The sequence below is a fragment of the Orcinus orca genome, chromosome 9 (genome assembly GCF_937001465.1).
Source record: "Orcinus orca chromosome 9, mOrcOrc1.1, whole genome shotgun sequence".
NCBI classification, from domain to species: domain Eukaryota; kingdom Metazoa; phylum Chordata; class Mammalia; order Artiodactyla; family Delphinidae; genus Orcinus; species Orcinus orca.
The window spans coordinates 40,125,494-40,145,572 of record NC_064567.1 but is presented as its reverse complement, the minus strand read 5'-3'; the positions used below and the strand labels follow the sequence as shown (position 1 = coordinate 40,145,572).

General features: G+C 41.9%; 2 protein-coding genes and 1 long non-coding RNA gene across 7 annotated transcripts in view; 1 reads left to right on the top strand and 2 right to left on the bottom strand.

Annotated features, from left to right (window-relative positions):
• Window positions 1-3,590, bottom strand: part of ELMO1 (engulfment and cell motility 1) — a 549,020-nt gene extending 545,430 nt beyond the window's left edge. For 2 of the 5 annotated variants that reach the window (XM_049715198.1, XM_049715203.1), the window contains exon 1: window positions 3,257-3,396. The gene's annotated coding sequence lies outside the window, so the exon portion shown is untranslated. Of the gene's footprint in view, window positions 1-3,256; window positions 3,397-3,454 lie in introns of those variants that run through there. The other 3 variants (XM_049715202.1, XM_049715199.1, XM_049715200.1) reach the window with 3 other exon arrangements.
• A 158-nt stretch (window positions 3,591-3,748) lies between these two features.
• Window positions 3,749-20,079, top strand: part of LOC101281825 (probable G-protein coupled receptor 141) — a 186,816-nt gene continuing 170,485 nt past the window's right edge. The window contains exons 1-2 of the mRNA XM_033428269.2: window positions 3,749-4,391; window positions 13,790-13,850. The gene's annotated coding sequence lies outside the window, so the exon portion shown is untranslated. The remainder of the gene's footprint in view (window positions 4,392-13,789; window positions 13,851-20,079) is intronic.
• Window positions 4,780-20,079, bottom strand: part of LOC117201346 (uncharacterized) — a 30,682-nt gene continuing 15,382 nt past the window's right edge. The window contains exon 3 of the long non-coding RNA XR_007479437.1: window positions 4,780-12,251. This is a non-coding gene — a long non-coding RNA (uncharacterized LOC117201346). The remainder of the gene's footprint in view (window positions 12,252-20,079) is intronic.

Genomic DNA, 20,079 nt, shown 5'->3' with positions numbered 1-20,079 from the left:
CTACCCACTTGGATAGTTTCAGGCATTGAAAAGTGGTTGCAGGCTTCAGTTACAAACCTTAAGGGTACCCACTGTCTTAGCTCCGGACAGGAAACATCCTCCGTAGGAATGATTACCTCTAAACCTTCAGTGTTAAGAAAGATAATAATGTCAGCAAAGTGTGTGCTCAGAGCCCCTTGGCACACCCCTAGCCACATCCTCTCTGCAAGGCTTCAAAGCACTCCCTTCCTCCACCTTTCCCTACCCGTTCACACCCAACATCCAAAGGGGTATATTACTTTAAAACACTCAAATATTGCCCTATCTCAATTTAATAAAGGCTTACGATTTAGCAGCACTGTAGAAACCCCTCATCCATTTTCTCTCTTTCATTTTGCTTCTCCTGGGCATTTCTCATCTCTCTTCTCCCCAGCACCTGCCACCCAGCCCCTTTCTGTCTCCCTCTCCTTCTTCCCTTACTCCTCTCCTCTCCTTGTCTCCCATCTGCTGGGGGAGTGGAGTGGGATACAGTGGATGTCTCTGACTTCACTCCACTCACAGTAATTCTCTTCTTCCCAGGGGAGTCTTTCTTTGGCTAAAGTACCACACACTTTTAAAAGACATTCTCCAAGGAGAGTGATGACACAGACAGCAGATCTGAAGCAGTTATGTGTTATTAATAAACTGTTCTGGTTTTCCACTCCCCCAAGGAAATCACCTCTCTGTTCCTTTCTTCAGGCTGAAATTCTAAGGGGAGGAGTTTACTCAAGGTAGAAAGGGATCTGCAAGAAGTGTAGCTGGGCATGGGGAGAGGACAGAGGAGAAAAAGCAAAAGCCCGTTACCTGGGCTTCTTACTTGCCGCTGATGCTGCAGTATTTTGTTTTTGTGGTGTATTTCCCTGGTGAGCCTCTACCATAAAGGCGTATCTTAGTCAACAAGTATTTCTTGAGCACCTACTACGTGGGAACCAGTCTAAGTTCTGGACCTGTAAACAAGACAAGGCTCCTGCCCTCGTGGATCTTCCATTCTAAGGGGAGAGACAAACAATAATCAAACAAACAAGTGAATATATAATGCCAGAGGGTAAAAAGTGCTAAGAGGGAAAATTAAGTGACTTAAAAGGACCAGGGAGTGGCTGGTTGCTATTTTATATGAGGCAGTCAGGGAAGTCCTCTGCAAACTGACAACTGGGCAGAGACCTGAAGGAAGCAACAGAGTGAGCCAACTGGGCACTGTGGGGAGAGGCTCCTTGCGCAAAAGGAATAACACGTGCCAAGGCCCTCATGAGAGAACTTGGTGAAAAAGAAGAATGTAAGGCAGTCAGAGTAGCTGTCTGTAGTCAACAAAGGCAGAGAGATGAGACACGGGAAAGGGGGGGAAAAGGGGGATAAGGCCATCAATAGGACCACCCATCCTGTAACCCAGTAACTGCTCCAGGTCCTGAATTCCACCCAGGTCTGGGCCAGCCTCCCAGCAACCCCCTCCCTGACACCTACCAAGCTTCTTCCCTAGTTCCCTTCCCTCCTCACACCATCCACCCTGCAGAGTCCCAACACTCTAGGTCATTCCCTCACAATTTCCCCAGAGGAGGTACAATCCATCTAATTAAAAACAAACAAAAGTGAGTAATAAGTGTGGTAAGAAATTAACATGAACCTTTAACCACAGCCCTTAAGAGATAGGAAATGTACCATAGTAAAGAGCGGGTTCAGAAGGTCAGCTGTAAGGAAGAAAAGTCTGCTACTTGACAGCAGGGGATCTGACCTTCTAACTCACAGTGCCCAGTTCTGTAAAGTTGATATATAAATACGGGTCATTAATTACTTTTATTTACTAGTTCGGTTAGGGTTAGGGTTAGACAGTAACTTTTATGTACTTTTATTTTTTTTTATAGACAAAAAACCCCAAGAACAACAACTCAGAAATTCTTCCACTGCCCCACACACCACCCCCAAGTCACTGGCAGCCGTAAACGAGGAGCCTGTGGCCTCTGCCTCCAGAGGCAGAAACCCTTGCCAGAGGTTCTCTGAAATCTTAAATATAACGAACCAGATCCGCATCATTTATGGCCAGTGGTGTTAGCAGGCCCTACGTCTGAGGCACTGGACATCACGAAATATGCCCCGCGAGTCCCCGGAGCTGTCCAGAGGCCCGCAGAGCAGGGTCACTACCGGGGGCCAAGCGCTAGGCTTTAGGTCAACGCAGGTCCCGCCGCCAGCAACCCCTGCCCTGAGCAGCCAATTTCAAACAGCCCCTAGGTGGCAGAGGGTCACTCGGCTCCGGAGCCCCTCGCGGTCACACACAGACACACATACACACACACACACACACACGCACACGCACACGCACACGCACACACACACACACACACACACACACACGCTCGCCGCCCTCGCGCGCGCCCGCGGCACCACACGAACTTCCCAATCCCAAACGCACGCGCGCACCCCCGGGCCGGCTGAGTTCTGTATTTCCTCTTCCTCAAAGCTACTCTTGCGATCTCGGCCGCCCCTCTCTGCTCGGATTCCAGGGCCCCCGAAGCTCGGCTGCCTTCCTTCTCTTCAGGCGCACCCGGTGCGCCCCCTCTCTGAGGCAGGGATCACCCATCGAAGCCCCCCACCTCCTTTCCCGGTCCCAGGGGGGACTTCGGCGTGTCCCCGGGAGGCGGGTATTTACTAACAGTCGCCCGGGGCTCCCAGCTGCCCCAACCGCCCCGTCGCGTCCCTCCCGGCCCTCCACGCCTCTAGACCATCACCGCCCCCTCCCAGGAGCGCGTTCGCCGGGGGATTCCCTTCCATCTGCGAGTGCCTGAGAAAAGCCGGGAGTCCTAGCTGCCAGTCCCTTCTCCCGCGCAGCCTCTCGGGTCTCCAAGCCCACAATTCCACACGCTCCCTGTCCCCAGCCCCCCGGCGCCAGCAGCCCAACCCTCAGTCAGCCCCCTCCAGCCCGCCCTGACCGAAACATCTCTGCGGGTTCCCTGGCCACTGGCCCTGCGCTCCCTCCTCTGCGCCCCTTCCTCCGCTCCCACTCGCCCTCCCGCCGCCCCCTCCGCCCTGACTTTCCCAACTGGGGCAGAGTGCCCCACGCGCCCGCAGCCTTCACCCCGGCGGCCACCCCCCGCCTGCGCCGCGACGCCCCCAGGGAGAAAACAAAAGTGTCTCCGCGGCGCCCAGAGTCCCCCCGCGCAAGACGCCTCCTCCTTGCCCCAGCTCCCTCCCCGGCTGCGCTGAGGTCAGCGAGTCAGGGCGCCGCGCCAGCCCAGGAAACTTTACGAACCTGCCCGGGGTCGCAGGACGGCGGCGGCGGCGGCGGCGGCGAGGGTTCCCAGCAATCAGAGCTCTGGCGACCCCGCGACCACTGAAGGGGGACCGGAGGGTCTGTCGCCCAACTCGGGGCCCCGGCGGTGTGAGTGGCTCTGCCTCTATCCCTTGCCCATCCTCGCCGGTTCGCGCTCGCCAGAGCACACGCACTTACACTCCGGGTCGGCCGGCAGCTGCGCCGCCGGCGGCCGCTGCTCTCACTTCCTCTTCCTTCCTCCTGCTGGCCAGAGACACATTTTGCATCTGCAAGGCATCCCGAGATTAGCCGCGAAATCTCCTCCCGAGCGGACGCTGCGGAGTGGCCGCCGTCGCCCCCCGCACCTGCGCCCGGACACGCGTGGTTGGCGCGTTCGCCTCCAGCCGGCGCCCTGACGCCGGCCCACTGCACTTTGCCTGGGGGATGGGGGTGCCCACGACTTTTTGAAGTCCCCCTACTTAAAAAGAAGAAAATGTCAAACACCGTGTACGCCTCAGTTCTGCTATAAATAATATGTGTGCAGAGCATGACTTCTCGAATGAGCTCACACGCGGCGTTTTGCAGGCACTAACTCCGTCACTCTCATAGCGCCACCTCCGGGAGGCCGAGAGTACGCGGTATCTTTTTATAAGCCTTCAATTTGGGCAACTGGTTTGGAATTTTGAGGACAAACTTCGGTGGGCTGTTTTAAAGCTACCTGAAGAGGCTGATGTGTTTGTTTTGACGTTCTGCCTCGACCCTTGGACGGCGCGACAAAAGTAACAAGAGAACGTTTCCTCCTCCTCAGTCACCTGTGCATTTACCGACCAAAGGATTTATTTCTCATCAATTAAGCCAGGGACTCCCTAATTTTGCATAACTTTGCATAAAGCAAAACGTTCTACTCCCAATTTGGTATTTAGGGTACATTATTTGATTCATACAACCTACTTCAGTCCTTTTCAAAGCAGAAATCAAACACGTTAACTCCGAGTAGCTGCCAGGAGGGAAATGACAGTTGTTGGAAGGTTGCAGGAGAAACACCTGTCCTCTCCGAATTCAGAAATATCTACGCTGGCTCTACCAGAAAAGGCAAAGGCAGTTGCTATACATTCCCTGCAAAATGACAAAGGAGGTAAGTCGGGGACAGGGATGCATTAGAATGTAAGGTGGAAGCAAACCTGTTCTTTAAGTTTCAATCCCACCCCCTAGCCCCCCAAGGAGACTTAAATTTTAACCATGTGCCAACTGTCCATTAGCAGCCAAGAGTTCCAAGTAGCTATTGAACGCTTGAAATGTGGCTAATGCTGAGATGTTCTGTTAAGTGTAAAATAGACACTAGACTTCGTGTGAAAAACAGAATGTAAAATAGCTCGTTAATAATTTTAATGTTGATTACATCATTCCAACAAATGATGATAGTTTAGATGTGATGACTCAGTTGGGTTAAGATATAAAATGTATATTATATACACTAAAAATAATTTCACTGGTTTGTTTTTACATTTTTAACACGACTACTAGGAAAAGTAGGACTATACACATGGTTCTCATTAGCGGCTTATATTATATTTCTAATGAACTGCCCTGATCTGATCCCTTATTACATGCATAACCCCAGGAGGCAGTATTAGTAGCTGGAATATTCGGGTCCAGATCATTATAAACTAATAACTTAAAACAGTATGATTCCAGGAAAGTAATTTCACTTCTTTATTTCTTCATCTGTAAAACAGTAATGATACAATAATAACAGTCAACAGGGCAGCTATCAAATGAGGTAATTTAATAAGCAGTCAGTAAATGGAGCCTTTACTAATGATGATGAGACACTTTTATAGTGATAAGTATGAATCTTATCCACAACTTTCTAGCTAAGGCACATAAAGACCTTTATTTTAGTGCAGACTCCATGAATACTCGGTAAATGTTAGGTGTCATAATTGTTCCAAGGGTAGACAGGGAACTTTGCACAGCAATTAGACAAATCCACCTCCCTGTAACCTTTGGTCCCAGCTCTGCCCTCTGCAGTTAACACAGAGTAAGTCACATCCTTCCTGCAAGAGATAATCTTTCAGATCTTTGAAGATAGCCCTAGAATTCTACCTAAACTTTCTCTTCCGAGGATTAAACATTGTCAGCTACTCTAACTCCTTTTCATGTGATATGGCTTCAAATCTCTTTCACCATTTTTTAAAGGACACCTGTCTCTGCCTTTTAAAAAAGTTAGTTGTCATATAAATTAACTAGCTAACTAACTAACCATTAAAAACTATTTATAAGCTCTTGTCAATTATTTTTCAGATACATCTCACTGTTAATCCCAGTGCAAGGGGAAGACTGGAAATTCTTTGCTGTGTTACGATTAGGCCATGTCCATGCTTATGAGGTTAGTCTTGGAAACCAGTTTCTGGTCCACCTTCTCTAAGTCTCTTTGGACTTGATTCAGGCATCCAGTGTCTCCCCATGTCTGCAGGTTAGGTTAGAACACTAGGGTCCTGGATGACACCCTACTAAGAAGCTCCCTCCACCATGGTGGGGATCAGCATTCTTTGAGTTCACTGGTTCATTCAGTTACTAATGACCTTCTTAACTGTGCCATTACCAAGTCTTATTTTTCTATTGTATTCATAAAGACATATTAGATGTGTCAAATGCCTTAGAGAAATCCACCTTCACCCTGGGCTAGCTGGTGGTCTGCAGTGGGCACTTTTGTAGAGCGGGCAGTGTGGTGGTAACATGTAGAAGGGCTCCATCTCTGGACTTGGTTGTTGGATATAAATTCCAGCATTGCCATTTACTGGCTGCATTACCCTATGCAAGTGACTTAACTTATGGACTAAAACTATACCTACCTGGGAGGGTTGAGTGAGGATTAAATGAGTTGATACAGTAAAGCTCTTAGAACAGGGCTTGGCACATAGAAGCACTCACTAAATGTTAGCTTAGCTATTATCTATAACAGGCCTCTAATCAGTAAATAAGAGCAACATCTCCTCCCTTTTCCCACGCATCAGTTTCTACCCATAGGGCAGGGAAAGAGCTGGTATCACGACTCTGATTTTATTTCAGCTCCTGGTCAGAGACTGGGCTGTTCAATCCCACAGGTCATGCTGTGGTAGAGAGGGTGGCCATTATAATAAGGATCAGGACCCAAGGGCAGCTCATCACTTGCAGTAAGTCCACCAGGGCAGGGCTAGGCCCTCTGCAGTTGGGCCGGCCTCATCTACATCTCAAATGGTTGGGGAAGTGGATTCAGGATCTCCCCTATAGGACCACCCATCTCAGTCTCAAGATGGCTATAGGAGAAAAGGAAGCACGGCAGAGAGAGCTGGCTAAAGAACAAAATTCCCTGAAGCCTGAGGTCTAAACTGCTTCCCGCAACCATGCTTACAAGACAGCTTTGCACTGTTGTTGGATAGAGAGGTATTTGGGCAAATTTCCCAGATTTAATAACTCGATCCTGTGTTTCCAACATCTTTATTCTTCCTTGTGTTTACAGAACTCCAAGAGAGGAGGGATGAGTACCCAAATGTCACCATGAAACCCCAAATTGCAAAAATGGCCTGTTATATTTTTAATCAATGATGACTCATGTTGATCAACTCTTTCCTTCCTAAGCATTCACAAATATTCATTTCTAATTCATTTTTAAAAAACACTTACTGAAGTGCAAATAAGCCCTGTGCATTTAATAATACATTTCATAATTTGCTTCAGAATTTTGCCTCAAATCAGCTTCAACTTCCTTGATCTGTAGCTTGAAAAATCTATTCTCTTTTCCTGTCTTAGAATCAGGCTCACGATGGGTTGACTCCAGTCTTGAAACAGCTCTGGGGGTAGAGAGAGTGACCTCAGCTCCAGGAAGCTGCTATACCAGAGATAACAATGTCTGGGTAGCAGGCAGACACCTGCAGTCCAGAGCCACTGGGGTCAGCCCTGGGACAAGCAGAGTGACAAGGGGGTCTGTATGCCAGGGCCTTCCTTCTCTCCATCATTCCTTAATTCAATGTGCACTGAAGGCCTTAAATGTGAGCTACCGTGGGAGGAAGGGAGGCTACAATGGTGAGCATGAGAAGCATGGGGGGCCCCTCCTGGCACTTCCAACCTAGTTAAGAAGACAGAATGTAGTAGAAGAACATAGTAATAACCAAATATTGAAGTACCATGTGGAGGCAGGGATGCTACCATCACCTGTAAGTCTCCCTGGGAAGCTCTGCTAGAGTTGGAACCTGAAGGATGAGTGAGTATACGTTAGCCAGGACAGTGGGGGAAGGCGGTGGGCTGGGTAATGGGGAGGGGTTCTAGATCAAAAAAAGCAGTTTGCACAAAGGTCTATAGGAATCATAGTGCAGGCAGAACCTTAAAAAAGTCAATTTGGTTAAAGTGTGAGAATATCAAAATTGAATCTAAGAGCACGGGGCAAAAGCCAAAATTTGGAAGCCCTTGGCAGTCATACTGAATATATTAAGGATAATGGGAAGGCACTGAAAAGTTTTTTGTTTGGGATTCTTTTGTTTTGTTTTGTTTTCCAAGTGGAATATTTTAAGCAAGAGACTATCATGGTTGGTTTTTTATTTTAAAGGTTCATCCTACCAAATAGAGAAGGGATTAGAGGGGAGACAAAAAGGCACGTGGGAAGAACCGATAGGGAGTTATTGCAGGAAGCTAAGGCTAGAGAAGATGGAGCCTAAGTCACCAAAACCAAGGGCCTGGGGAGAACTGGAGAAACGGAAATGTTACAAAGGAAGCAGAGGGCCCGTAGAACAGATGGTCGGTCATCCTAGTTGTAGAGGCCCACAAACAAACGATTTGCTTTTGCCTTGCTGCCTCGGCCCAACCAAACACTGAACTTGGTTGGCCTTCTTGTAACCCTGTGTGCAACATGGTACTACCTGCAACACTTGACCCCAGGTTAAGGACGGGCTCGAGAAATGATGAAAGGGATGACTCTACTCTTGTTTGGCTACTGACCATTTCTGTGACACCATTACTCTGGGTTCATGCCCAGCAGAGCCTCATTTCATAGTAATTATAAATTGTCCAGTGGTGGAGGACACCCATCAAAACATGTAAACTTTACTCCCTGCACCAGCTCCCTCTGCTCTAGCCATCCCACCCTATTTTTAAACAAAAAATATCTCCATGGACTGCCAAGTCATCCAGTAACCAAATGCATTCTCCTGTTTGGATTTGTGTTTAGCAGGGCATTTATCAAGACTTTCAGATCTATATCCACTCTCTACCTCCCCTTGCCCAAAGAATAATGGCCAAAGAAATTGCATTGATCAATAACTCAAGGAATCCCTACAGTGTTACAGTAAACACTGACAAGAGGATTGACCCACCAGTCTCATCAGAGCAAAATCTGCAAAGTGTTCAAATGTCCAGGCTTGTGGAGTTTATAGATATGGAAAGGAATCCCAGCTCTACTTCTTAATAGCCATGTGACCTTGAACAAATTATTGTATTTTTCTCTGAGCCTATAATATGGAGTTGATTATATGATGATACTTCTCTTAAGCAATGCCTAGCGTATAGTAAGTACTCAGTAAATTTAGCCAAGATGAATGTTAACCACTCTGCACTAGTAATGGCTATTAACCTCTTCTATAATGGTCAGGTGGAAGTACAATAATCTTTATTTTTTCTTTAAAAAAATTTTTAAAGAAATATATGTCAAATGTTTTTTTAAAATATAAAATAGTAAATGAAAAGTAAAACTCTCTCCCCGCTACCCCCGCCATTTCCAGTCCTGGTCCCTAGAGGTCAACACACTTAATCATTTCTGTTTTTAATTATTTAGGTGATTAGTGCCATGGTTCTAATTGTCTATACTATTATCTCTTGGTTTATCAATTTCATACAGTATCTTATTTATTCCTTTCTATGAAAGATTTCTAAAACTTTGGCTTACCCCTTCTTTCTCAGTTCTTCTTCTTTCTGATTATAACATCACATTTTGGTGTTTTATTGATGATAGTGTTTTATTTATTGACACAGACCTTCTGATATTATCATTCATGTCACTTCACTTTCTCTCATTCTTTTCATCCTATGAGTCTTTATACTGTCCTCTAGGAGAGTACACTGGCTCTGTCTTCCAGCTCGTTAATTCACTCTTTAGCCTTGTCCATTCTTACCTTTAATTTATTTTAGTTTTTTGTTTGTTTTTGATGATCAAAATTTTAATTTCCAGATTCTCTAATCGACACTTTTTATAATTACCTCTAGTGGATGCTGTGTGCACCACACAAACCCCTTCCCCTTTCCTTTCTATCCTCCACCCCCACCTCAGGACCAAGGTGCTCAGTTGTGGAATCACCACCCTGTCCCTGATCCCCCCAGGCTGCTGAGAATATCGGTGTTGATACCTCATGCCTGAGTACCTTTCCCTGAATTGCCCTCCCTTGCCCAGTTCAGAGCATCTCTTCAAGGCCATCCCAGCTCTAGAGCCAAAAAGAGATCAGCTGAGGTTTCCTCCCATGTTAATTTTCGCTATATCTGATCCAGTCTACTCTCCAAAACTCTGGTGGCCTTTCTTTCTCCTTCCTTCCCTCCCTCCCTCCCTCTTTTCCTTCCTTCCTTCCTTTTCTGGTGTGGCTAAAAACTCTTCTTTTTAGCCCCAGGGGGTTGGGACTAGAGGAGGACTAGATGTGTGTAATTATGACATTATATTTCCAAACTTAATACTAGTTTTACATTTTCAGTGTTTATTACATTTATATTCTGCTACCTTCTTTCCTGACACTATAATGAAAGTTTCTTTATATATTGTCTATTAGTTGATTCTAAAAATTTTAAAGCAGAGTTTACACTATTATATGTTATTACACATGGCAGAGGCAAATAGCATGACTGCACTGAAAGAGAAGGAATATAATCGTATGTCATTAAACCAGTCACCCCTGAAGAAGAATGTGTCAGGAGTCAAGACTGAACAGATTCTCTCTTCTAAAGTCTGTCAGTTGTCCACAATTTGGGTATATTTTAACTTACTTCATGGAGGCATAGTGACTTTATGGTTTTTTCCCTCCTTGGAGTCTGAAATTGCCAAAACATATTAAAGTCTTCCATGTCCTTACACATGGAATCCACTTTACTCTTGAAGACATTCTCCACAGAGCCTTCAGATTTTCTGTCCCATTGTCGCCTACTCCCTCACTGTTTTCCTAGAATTTCTTTCCATTACCCTCTCGTTATGTCCCCCATTTCTCGAATACCTTGTCTTCTGCTTTCTAAGACTCTTTTTTTTTCACTGAAATACATAACCAAAATTGTTTTTTTAGAAAGTGTGAATGGAAGGCCAACATTTCTGAGAACCTTCATGTCTGAGACTATCCTTACTTTGCAGTTACATTTGATTGGCAGATTAGTAGCCATCAGAACTCTTAAAAACATGGCTTCCTGTCTTCCAGCTGATAAGAAGTCAGAGGTCAAAACCATCTTCTTCTTTTGTGGTTTGCCTCATGTACCAGTGTGTGTGCCTATGTGTATGTGTTTTCATTTCTAGAAGCACTTAGAATCTTCTCTTTATCCTTGACATTCTGAACTGTTGTCAGGATGGAAATGGGTGAGGGTATTTTATCACTGTTTCCTCTTGGCACTACATAAGCCTTTCAAACGAAGACTTGTCCCTTTCAACCTCAGGAGATTTCTTTCTGTATTTTCTTCATTTTCATCTCATTTTTTATATTCTCTTTTCTGGAAGTTCTATCTAAATCATTGTTGGACCTTCTGTATCACATCTCCTTATCTCCTACATTTCTTCCCTTTTTTTGCTCTGTGCTTTTCTAGAAGATTCCTGACTTTATCCTCTGACCCCTTTAGTGAATTCTTTTAGTATCAGCCATCATTTTTTTTTTTTTTTTAATATTTCTGATTGTTCCGTTTTTCATAGCAGCCAATTCCTTTTTTAAGGACATGTCTTCTCGAACCTCTTCGAAGATTCTAATTAAAAACTGTTTTGTTTTGTTTATAAATTCTCTGTTTCCAGAATTATCTGTTAATTTGAGGTTCATTTTTTCTGTTTGTTCACCTTGGTTCTTGTCTCTGGGACTGATGGTTTTCTTTGATAGTCCAGTGATCACAGATTATCAGTTTATATTTCCTAATATTTATATCTGTGAACACGGATAGTATATGTGTAGGTATTTTCAGGCATATCTTTTAGTTTCTTCAGACAGTAGCTCTCCATTTTTAACTAAGTGGTAAACAGTATTGATGCTGGTCACCCTCTAAATATAGGTGGGTCCCACTGACCCAGCTGTTCTGTACTCAGTCCTTGATTATTGCTTAATTAAATTCCTTGATTACTGCTCCGTAGTCCATTCTTGCTCCCAGTGCCTGCAGCCTCTGAGCCAGCATAAGGTTTGCTGGACAGATCTGCCCCTATGTCTTTGTATCATCCTTCCCCTGTGTCTCTTCTAAGTAACAGCTCCCTCCACTCTGATAGATGATCACGAAGATCTAGTCCACCTTCCATGCTACATAATTTCATCAAAACTCTGGCCTCTGTTCCCCCATTCTGTTCTCTCTGTGGTTACCTATTGATCCCCTTTTGTATACCTTTACTGTTATTTCAATGGGATTTTTGGACAAAGGTGAGAAAACCCAAGTGTTCAGGCTACCATCTTCAACACAAACCTCCCTTAATTTTCCAAATCACTTCACTCTAATTTAGCACCCACTTACTGAGTTGGCTGGAGATCCAATCTCAGTTGATTGTATAGGTCCATCACCCCCTCCACGATCATATGAGTGGATGAGAATGTTTATGGGTGACCCCCAAAGAGGTCTTTTGGTCTGTGGCTTCTTCATGTTGGAGCCTCCGTGATGAGGGCTGACAAGTCTGCCGGCGTTGCAGGTCATTCTGCCACGCATGGAGATCTTGCTTGCTGTGGTTTCCAAAGCCCTGGCACTCAGTTCCCCATGCTCTGGCCCCCATGCAGCCAAGCTTTCCCACTCCTCATGAACAGGAGGGCTTACCTGGATTCTTCAAAATGTCAATGTCATGAAGATTTAAAAAAGAAAGAAAAAAAAAACAGTGAGGAAAAAATAAAGAGATTATTCCAGACTATAAGAGATAAAAAATGTTAATCACACATAAACAATACAATGAGTAAGTTTTGATTAGATCCTAATTCACTGGGGAAAGCTGTAAAATGTACTATTGGGACAATTGGGGAATTTAGTCACTGTATAGTAGATGATATGGTATTTTTCACTTTCTTGTGTATAAAAATAGTATTGGGCTTATGGAGGAGAATGTCTTAACATATATATATATATATATATATATATATAAATGAAATTGGGCAAAATGTTAACAATTCTTGAACATACAAGGAGGGTACAAAGGCATTTATTTAAATAGCCTTTCAAATTTTCTGTATGCTTGAAATTTTTCAAAATAAAACGTAAGGGACAAAATTATGTTTTTTGGAGGGAGCAGTCCTGAGTTATTTTATCGAAAGCTGGCAGGGACTTAGATTTACTTGTATTGGCCAGCTGATGCAGAATACTTGGGCCGATTCCACTGAATTAATAGATTTCTCCTGTAAGGTGCTCTCCTTGAGCCTTAGAATCTTGTCTACTGGAATGAAGTGGGGTCTACCAAGTTCTTGTAAAAAGCTACAAGAGACATCTTTCATCTCTGAAGAGACATCTTTTATGTGAGACTCTATAAGGACAACAACAAAAGGACAAGTTGAAAATGACTGAACTCATGTTGAATGAAAACTATACATATTTAATAGTTTAGTTAACATGTGTACTTATATTTTACAAATGCTATAGCATGAAACCCTGGCCTTAACCTCCAATTTTTTGCTTATTAAGCACTGGGTCTAAAGATCTATCTGGAGTTTCTTCTTTAGTCATCTGAGTTATAACTTGTCAATTAACTTTATCTAAGGCCTACAGTATTAGGAGGTGAAATCCTCCCTTCTATCTAGAACTATTACTAATTACTATTACTAATAATGTATAAGGTACAGGCAAGTCCTCTTATAGAACAGCAAACACTCTGGATTTGCCTGTTACCTATGGTTTCATTTTATTTATCCCTCTATCCTTTGTGCTTCTGTAGGCGTTAGGTGTGATGAGCTTCAGGTTAAACATTTCTGGCATGAACACTTCATGGGTGATACGGGTGCTTGATGCTGCATCACATCATATATGCATGGTCAGTCTGTGCCACTCTTGGGAAGGTTGTCACCACCAGCTAGATTAGGGCGGTGAAAAAGTACATTTTCCTTTGACAACTAATAAGAAATCTGTGGGAGGATATTTTACACTGTACAAGTAGCCTATTCCAGAAGAATCTTTTACCCAGTGATTTTAGAATCTACTGATAATTCTCCGCAATTACAATTTAATTCCAGCTGGCTTCCTATTTACTTTAGTTTATTTCCCCAGTTCTAAATTCCAGTAACCATATCTCACTTCTCTTTCACCTACAAGTCCCCTGGAATGGACGTTTATCCCTACTCTCACCTGGATTTGAACCTCCCTTCTTTTGTTCTCTTTCAGACTCAACTCATGTCACTAGTCTTCCATTGTCTTTGCTCCAGTTTCTCTCCCTACAACCCAGGTAAGTACTGTCTCCTTCAAAGTCGGAAAGAATTTGGCATATATGTTGTGCCATAAGGGCTTATTTCTATCTAGGCATGCCATTTACTACATTAGCACTACATGCTTTTCAGAGGTATAGAGAGGGCTTCCAGAAGGATCTTGGTGGAAAATATGACAATGTATTTTGTCATGAAAGGGTCCCAAGAAAAGCGAAGAAACTGTTCCTTGTTTGCTTTCTGCTATTAGAGATAATTTCATGTCTTTACTAATTAGTGGAATCAGAGAATCTTCCTGTCAAAGACCACACCTGCAATCTCAACACCCTTTCCTTCTGCATTTACTGGGCTAACTTCTCCTGCAGGACCCAAAGAAAGGCAGACACCCAGCTGTGTAAAGATCGCAAGCCAAGGAGGGGGAATTTGCATACTATAAACTTGATGTCAAATAGATGAAGCTCACATCCTCGTGTTACAATGTTCCCATCAGCCTTCTGCAGTTTGAAGCTTTGATAAGTTTTTTCCCAAGTTTCCTCTATTTTCACCTTTGGGGTTCATTATTCTTCTATACCTTGGTTTTTTGGGCCTCTATTCCTACTTTACTCTTTTTCCTATCCTCCATAAACAAATTTAGTTTGCACCAGTTTCTTGATTTCTGTGAAAGTAAGGCCCTTCTGTTCTGAGCAGTAGTTTCTCTCCAGGTTGCAGGTTTAAAATGTTCTCTTAAACCGTGAAAAGTTTTCTCATGCCCCTTTGCAGTCAATCTCTCGCCTCCCTTCACCCAGCTCTAGGTAATCACTGATCTGCTGTCTGACACTATGGGTTAGCTTTACCTGTTCTAGAAATCCATATAAACGGAATCACAGAGCATATACTCTTTTATGTCTTGCCTTTTTCCGCTATGTGTGACGTTTATATCGGTAGTTCACTTCTTCTTACTGCTGAGTAGTATTGCATTGTACAGATATATCATTATTTATTCATTTATTTACTCATCTGTGGTTGGCCATTTGGTTTAGTTCTAGTTTTTAGCTATTATGAATTAAACTGCTACAGAGGTTAATGTAGCTTATGTGTGAACGTATATTTTCTTTTCTCTTGGGTAAATGTCCTATTTATTGATTATGGCAATGATTCCAGGGCATATCAATTTGTCAAAACTCATCAAAACCTTAAACTTAAAATTAGTCATTTTGTCTTTCAGTAGGGGACTGGCTAAGCAAACTGTGGTCATCCATACCATGGAATAATACTCAGCAATATAAAGGAATGAAATATTGATGACAACTTGGATGAATTTCCAGGGAATCATGCTAAGTAAAAAAAAAAATCCTACCCTAAAAGGTCACACATCACACACTGTGTGATTTCATTTAAATATCATTCCTGAAATGACAAACCTATAAAAATGGAGAACAGATTAGTGGTTGCCAGGGGTCAGCGATGGTGGATGGGAAAGTGAGGGAGAAAGGAGGTGTATGGTTACATAAGGGTTGCATGCGGGATCCTTGTGATGGAGCTGCTCCTCTTTTCCACCGTATCAATGTCAATATCCTTGTTGTGATAGTGTACTCTCTCTATATTTTTAATATATCTTCTTATATAGTACTATATTTTATAAAGCAATATTGTGGTACTTTACTCTAGTTTCACTTATCTACTAGCTTGGGTAAACAGTTCATGGAACCTTTCTGTATTATTTCTTAAAACTGCATGTAAATATATAATTATCTCAAAATGAAAATCTAAAAATTTTAAAGGAGTGAATTTTTTAAAAGGTGAGTAGATTGTGCCTCATTCAAGTTGATTTTTTTTAAGTTCTCCTTTCAGTCTGTAGAACTCAGTTGCCCCCTCCAGAGGCCAGTCAGAATTTTCCTGAAACACTGTTCCCACTTTGTCAAAGCACATGACACATGAATCAGGCCCTCTAAGCCATTTCGCTCTTCCACTTCTCTCCTTGCTCACATGGTCTCCAAGAATCACAATCACATCTTCCAGCTTCCCCTCCTGGGTCACCACAAACAACTCGGGGCCGGCACACCTGAGCTCATCCTCTAGCTTGGTCTCTCCAAAGACATATATACAGGGAGAAATTTAGCTCATCTATGATTCTATATACATTGATTTTTTTGGATTGAGGTCCCAGATTTTGATTGAAGGTTACTTTCATAAAGATCCTCCATGACATCTATTTTATTTTAAGATCAAAGTCCCAATTTTTGCAGTTCTTTGTCAACACTCTATATTGTTTGCCCCCAAACATGACCTTAACTCTTCTTTCATTTCAAAGGAAAAGGGGGGGGATTAAATGTGAAAAGATAATTTAAAGACAGTGTAGTAATTTTACTATTAATTGCCAATTTTAAGGCTTTGGAGTTGATGTGATTCTTGTATTTAATTTTTTTTTTTTTGTATTTAATTTTTTTTTTAAGTTTTGCTAAATTCTTGGATAAAAATTTTGAGGAACAACATTAGGTTTTATGTTAATACAATAACATTTATCACCAAGTACAGTAATTATTCGCTTCTAAGCATGTGAATTTGTTCCCCTAATGAGTCTAGTATTTGGGACACGAACAGGGAAAGTAAAGGGCAAGTGAGATTCCCTATATATTTGCCTGAAGGCAAAAATCTTAAATAGCATTTTGTTTCCACGAGCAAAAACATTTTAGATGAACCTAAAGAAAGTAGGCCCCCTTTTCTGGAAAATACACTATGGATTTGAAGATAAGTTCAAGGTAGGTTACATGAATAACATAATTATGTTATCTTGAGTACTCATAACTGAGGTGAGATCTTCAATTTGCATATAAACTTATGAAAATAGGAAAGTTCTGTAATATTTGGGGGAAATGATCTGTGGTTTATTCCAAAGAGATTAATTATAAAGAGAAAACAGTTTAGCATTCTGCATAGTGGGTTGTGGGTATGTTACTTTTAAGTAAGATAAAAAATAACTTTTTCTAGATATTGATATTCCTTGTCTGAAATTTCTAATGTGGAGTAGCAAGGATTAAGTAATGGAAGGGCTTTTGTTTGTGTTCAGTTACACAACAACTAAAGGAAAGGTATTTTATTATCCCCATTTTAAAGATGAAGCAGAGACTCAAAGAGGTTAAGTGACTTGCCAAATTTATACACCTGTAAAGTGACAGATGCAAATTGAAAGCAAATTTCTCAATCCAGAGCCAGGATCATTCTGCTATAGTAGAAGTCCACACTGCATCTCTCTAGCGGACCTTATGGGGACTGTTGAAGACCTAAGTTTGAAGCCATCAGATGACTAACTGTATTTGGAGAAAAGTGCCTTGGCAGTCATTGATATGAAAAAGAATTGGTATATTACTATGTATTACTAACCTACAGAACACAGAACCTGCACTAATTTAACATTAGGCACAGACTTACGGAGTGCTGTTTTGCATCAGGGACTGTGCATAAACAAGCCCTGGCCCTTGTCCTGTTTTACTTCATTCCTTATAGGAAGGAAAGAGGAGAATTGAACCATTCTATTTCGTGAAGTTTACTTTAATAAGATTTGCTTTAGAAATCACCACTGTGATAACAATCGTACAAGCATCCCCAGGATAGGATGATATATGGATTAAAGTGAAGGAGGCACTCTAAATGTAGGGTATTTAAGTATATTTAAGTATATTATGAAGCCATTTCAAAGTTCATAAATACAGAGTTACTTCATGATACTTAATCACTTCACAGTATTTCATCTTATGAATTGTTGGAAGTTTAGTTTTTACATTTTCTTTATTATATATGGCAGTTCAATGAACACCTTTGAACATACAACTCTAAACACTTTCCCTATTATTTCTTTAATAAATTCCTAGGAGTGAAATTGTAGGGCCAGAAGATGGATGTATTATATATGTTGCTGCATTATCACCAAATTGCCCTCTGGAAATATTGTTCCAAAACAATGAACTCATAACTGAGCTTTCTGCTTCTAGTTGGTCTCTCTTTCCAATCCAAACTGCACATTCCCAGGCTAATGTTCCCAATAAGCTACTCTATTCATGTCTAAAACCTTTAGATTACCCATTATCTACAAATAATTCTAACTTCTAATACTAATGCCTTCTGCTGTCAGGCTAGCCCATCTCTTACAGTTTCATCTCTGCTACTTTGCTATATGATTACCAGGATTTAGTCAGATATTTCACCAAACAGGCACATACTGCAAAAGAAAGGCCTGTGTTCCTTTAGCATCAGTCCCATAAACACTTTCAATTTATTGATCTCTTCACTCATCCTCACCTATTTTATTTCTTTCTCTCAGAAAGAAATATTGACCCTACTTCATTCCATATTTTAGTTTAAGTTTAAATATTTAAATTTAAACATAAAGAAACTTAAAGTTGTACCAGTTAAACCCAGGAGACCACTGAGGAGGGTCTTCCAGGAGTCCAGGAGCTGACTGAAAATGTCTTTCCCTCTAATCCATCCTCCTCCCTACCACTAGATCTTGATTTCTAAGATGCAGATCTGATTATGTCACTTTTTTTAAGCCTCCAATAGTTCATCGCTACGTACTAACAAGAATGTGAAGTATGAACCATACACAGCCCTTACCAGCACACTTTTCACCTTCATCTGCCAGAATAGAGGCATACATGTGTCTGGAAACGCCACACCCACCTGAACCCTCTTCCTCCCAAAGAGATGCTTTAATGCATCTCTGCCTCTGCTTCCTGTCCATCCTGTGGACAGGAAGCAGAGACACAATTGAAAGGCAAACTGTTAGTGACAGAGATATTTTGAAATATTTGTTAATAGGTATGATATTGATATACAATTAACTCAAACACATCATTAAAACACTAAAACTCCAAAAAGCAAATGAGCAAGGATATTAACAGATAGTTTATAAAAGGAGAAATGCAGGTGGCTTATGGAACATTAATGGAATTTAAATAAAATCTCAAAGAATTCAAATAACTATGACTAATTGTTTTCCTCATCAAACTAACAAATGTATATTTTTTAAAGTTAGGATTATAGTGGTCCAAAGTTTAATGAGACAGACACACCTATACATTCCTTGAAGAGGTAGAAATTGCTGCAGTCTTTCTGGAAAGTGATCTGACAAGAGCCTTAAAAACGTTCATGTCTTTTGACCCTAAAGTTTCACTCACTCCTGGTGATGTATACTTAAGGAGATAATAAGGGATAGAGACAAACATGAGGGCTTCCCTGGTGGTGCAGTGGTTAAGCATCCGCCTGCCAACACAGGGGACATGGGTTCGAGCCCTGATCTCGGAAGATCCCACATGCCGTGGAGCAACTAAGCCCGTGCGCCACAACCCCTGAGCCTGTGCTCTAGAGCCCACGAGCCACAACTACTGAGCCCATGTGCCACAACTACTGAAGCCCATGTGCCTAGAGCCCATGCTCTGCAACAAGAGAAGTCACCGCAATGAGAAGCCCACGCACTGCAACAAAGACCAAACGCAGCCAAAAATAAAAATAAAATAAATTTATAAAAAAAGACAAACATGATTGGCACAAATGTGTTTATTCCAGCTTAGCTTATAGCTACAACAATCAAAAGTTGTATGAAACTCAAATGGTCAACAATAGGGCAATGCTTTAATAAGTTACAGTTCATCCATCCATATAATGGAGTATAAATGATCATTAAAATGGCCTGTATATATGAAGAATTTTTAATGATGTTAGAAATTATATCATGTGGTATGAAACACTACATATCATTGAATGAAAAAAAGAGATAGATGTTTGTATGTACATTATATTTCAACTGTACAAATGCATATCCAAAAATATCAATGCTCTCTAAGGATGAATTGTGTGTGTTTGTTTTACTTCTTTTGTTTGTAATTTAAACACCAGGCACATATTTCCTTAAAAATTGCAAAAAAAGTTTTTAAACTATGCCTTGTATTCATTCATCCTAATGTCACTCTTATGTCTATCACTCCTATGGTGCTCAACAGATAAGCCAAAGAACTCATCTCTCCATGAAGATCATAAATTCCCCAAGAGCTTGAGCCTCTTCTTTTGCAATGCTGAGTGCTCAGAAAAACTCAAAACCATTTGTGAGATGACTAACTGCATGTATGATTGAATGACTGTCTGCCTTAAACATCTCTTAGAGTTGAGTTGTGTCACTTTGCTCTCTTAATGCATAGAGCCATATTTGAAGAGCCATATGGGTTCTGTTTTAAGGGGGCATCCATCCTGTGTATGCTCACACTTCCTGTGTATCATTTC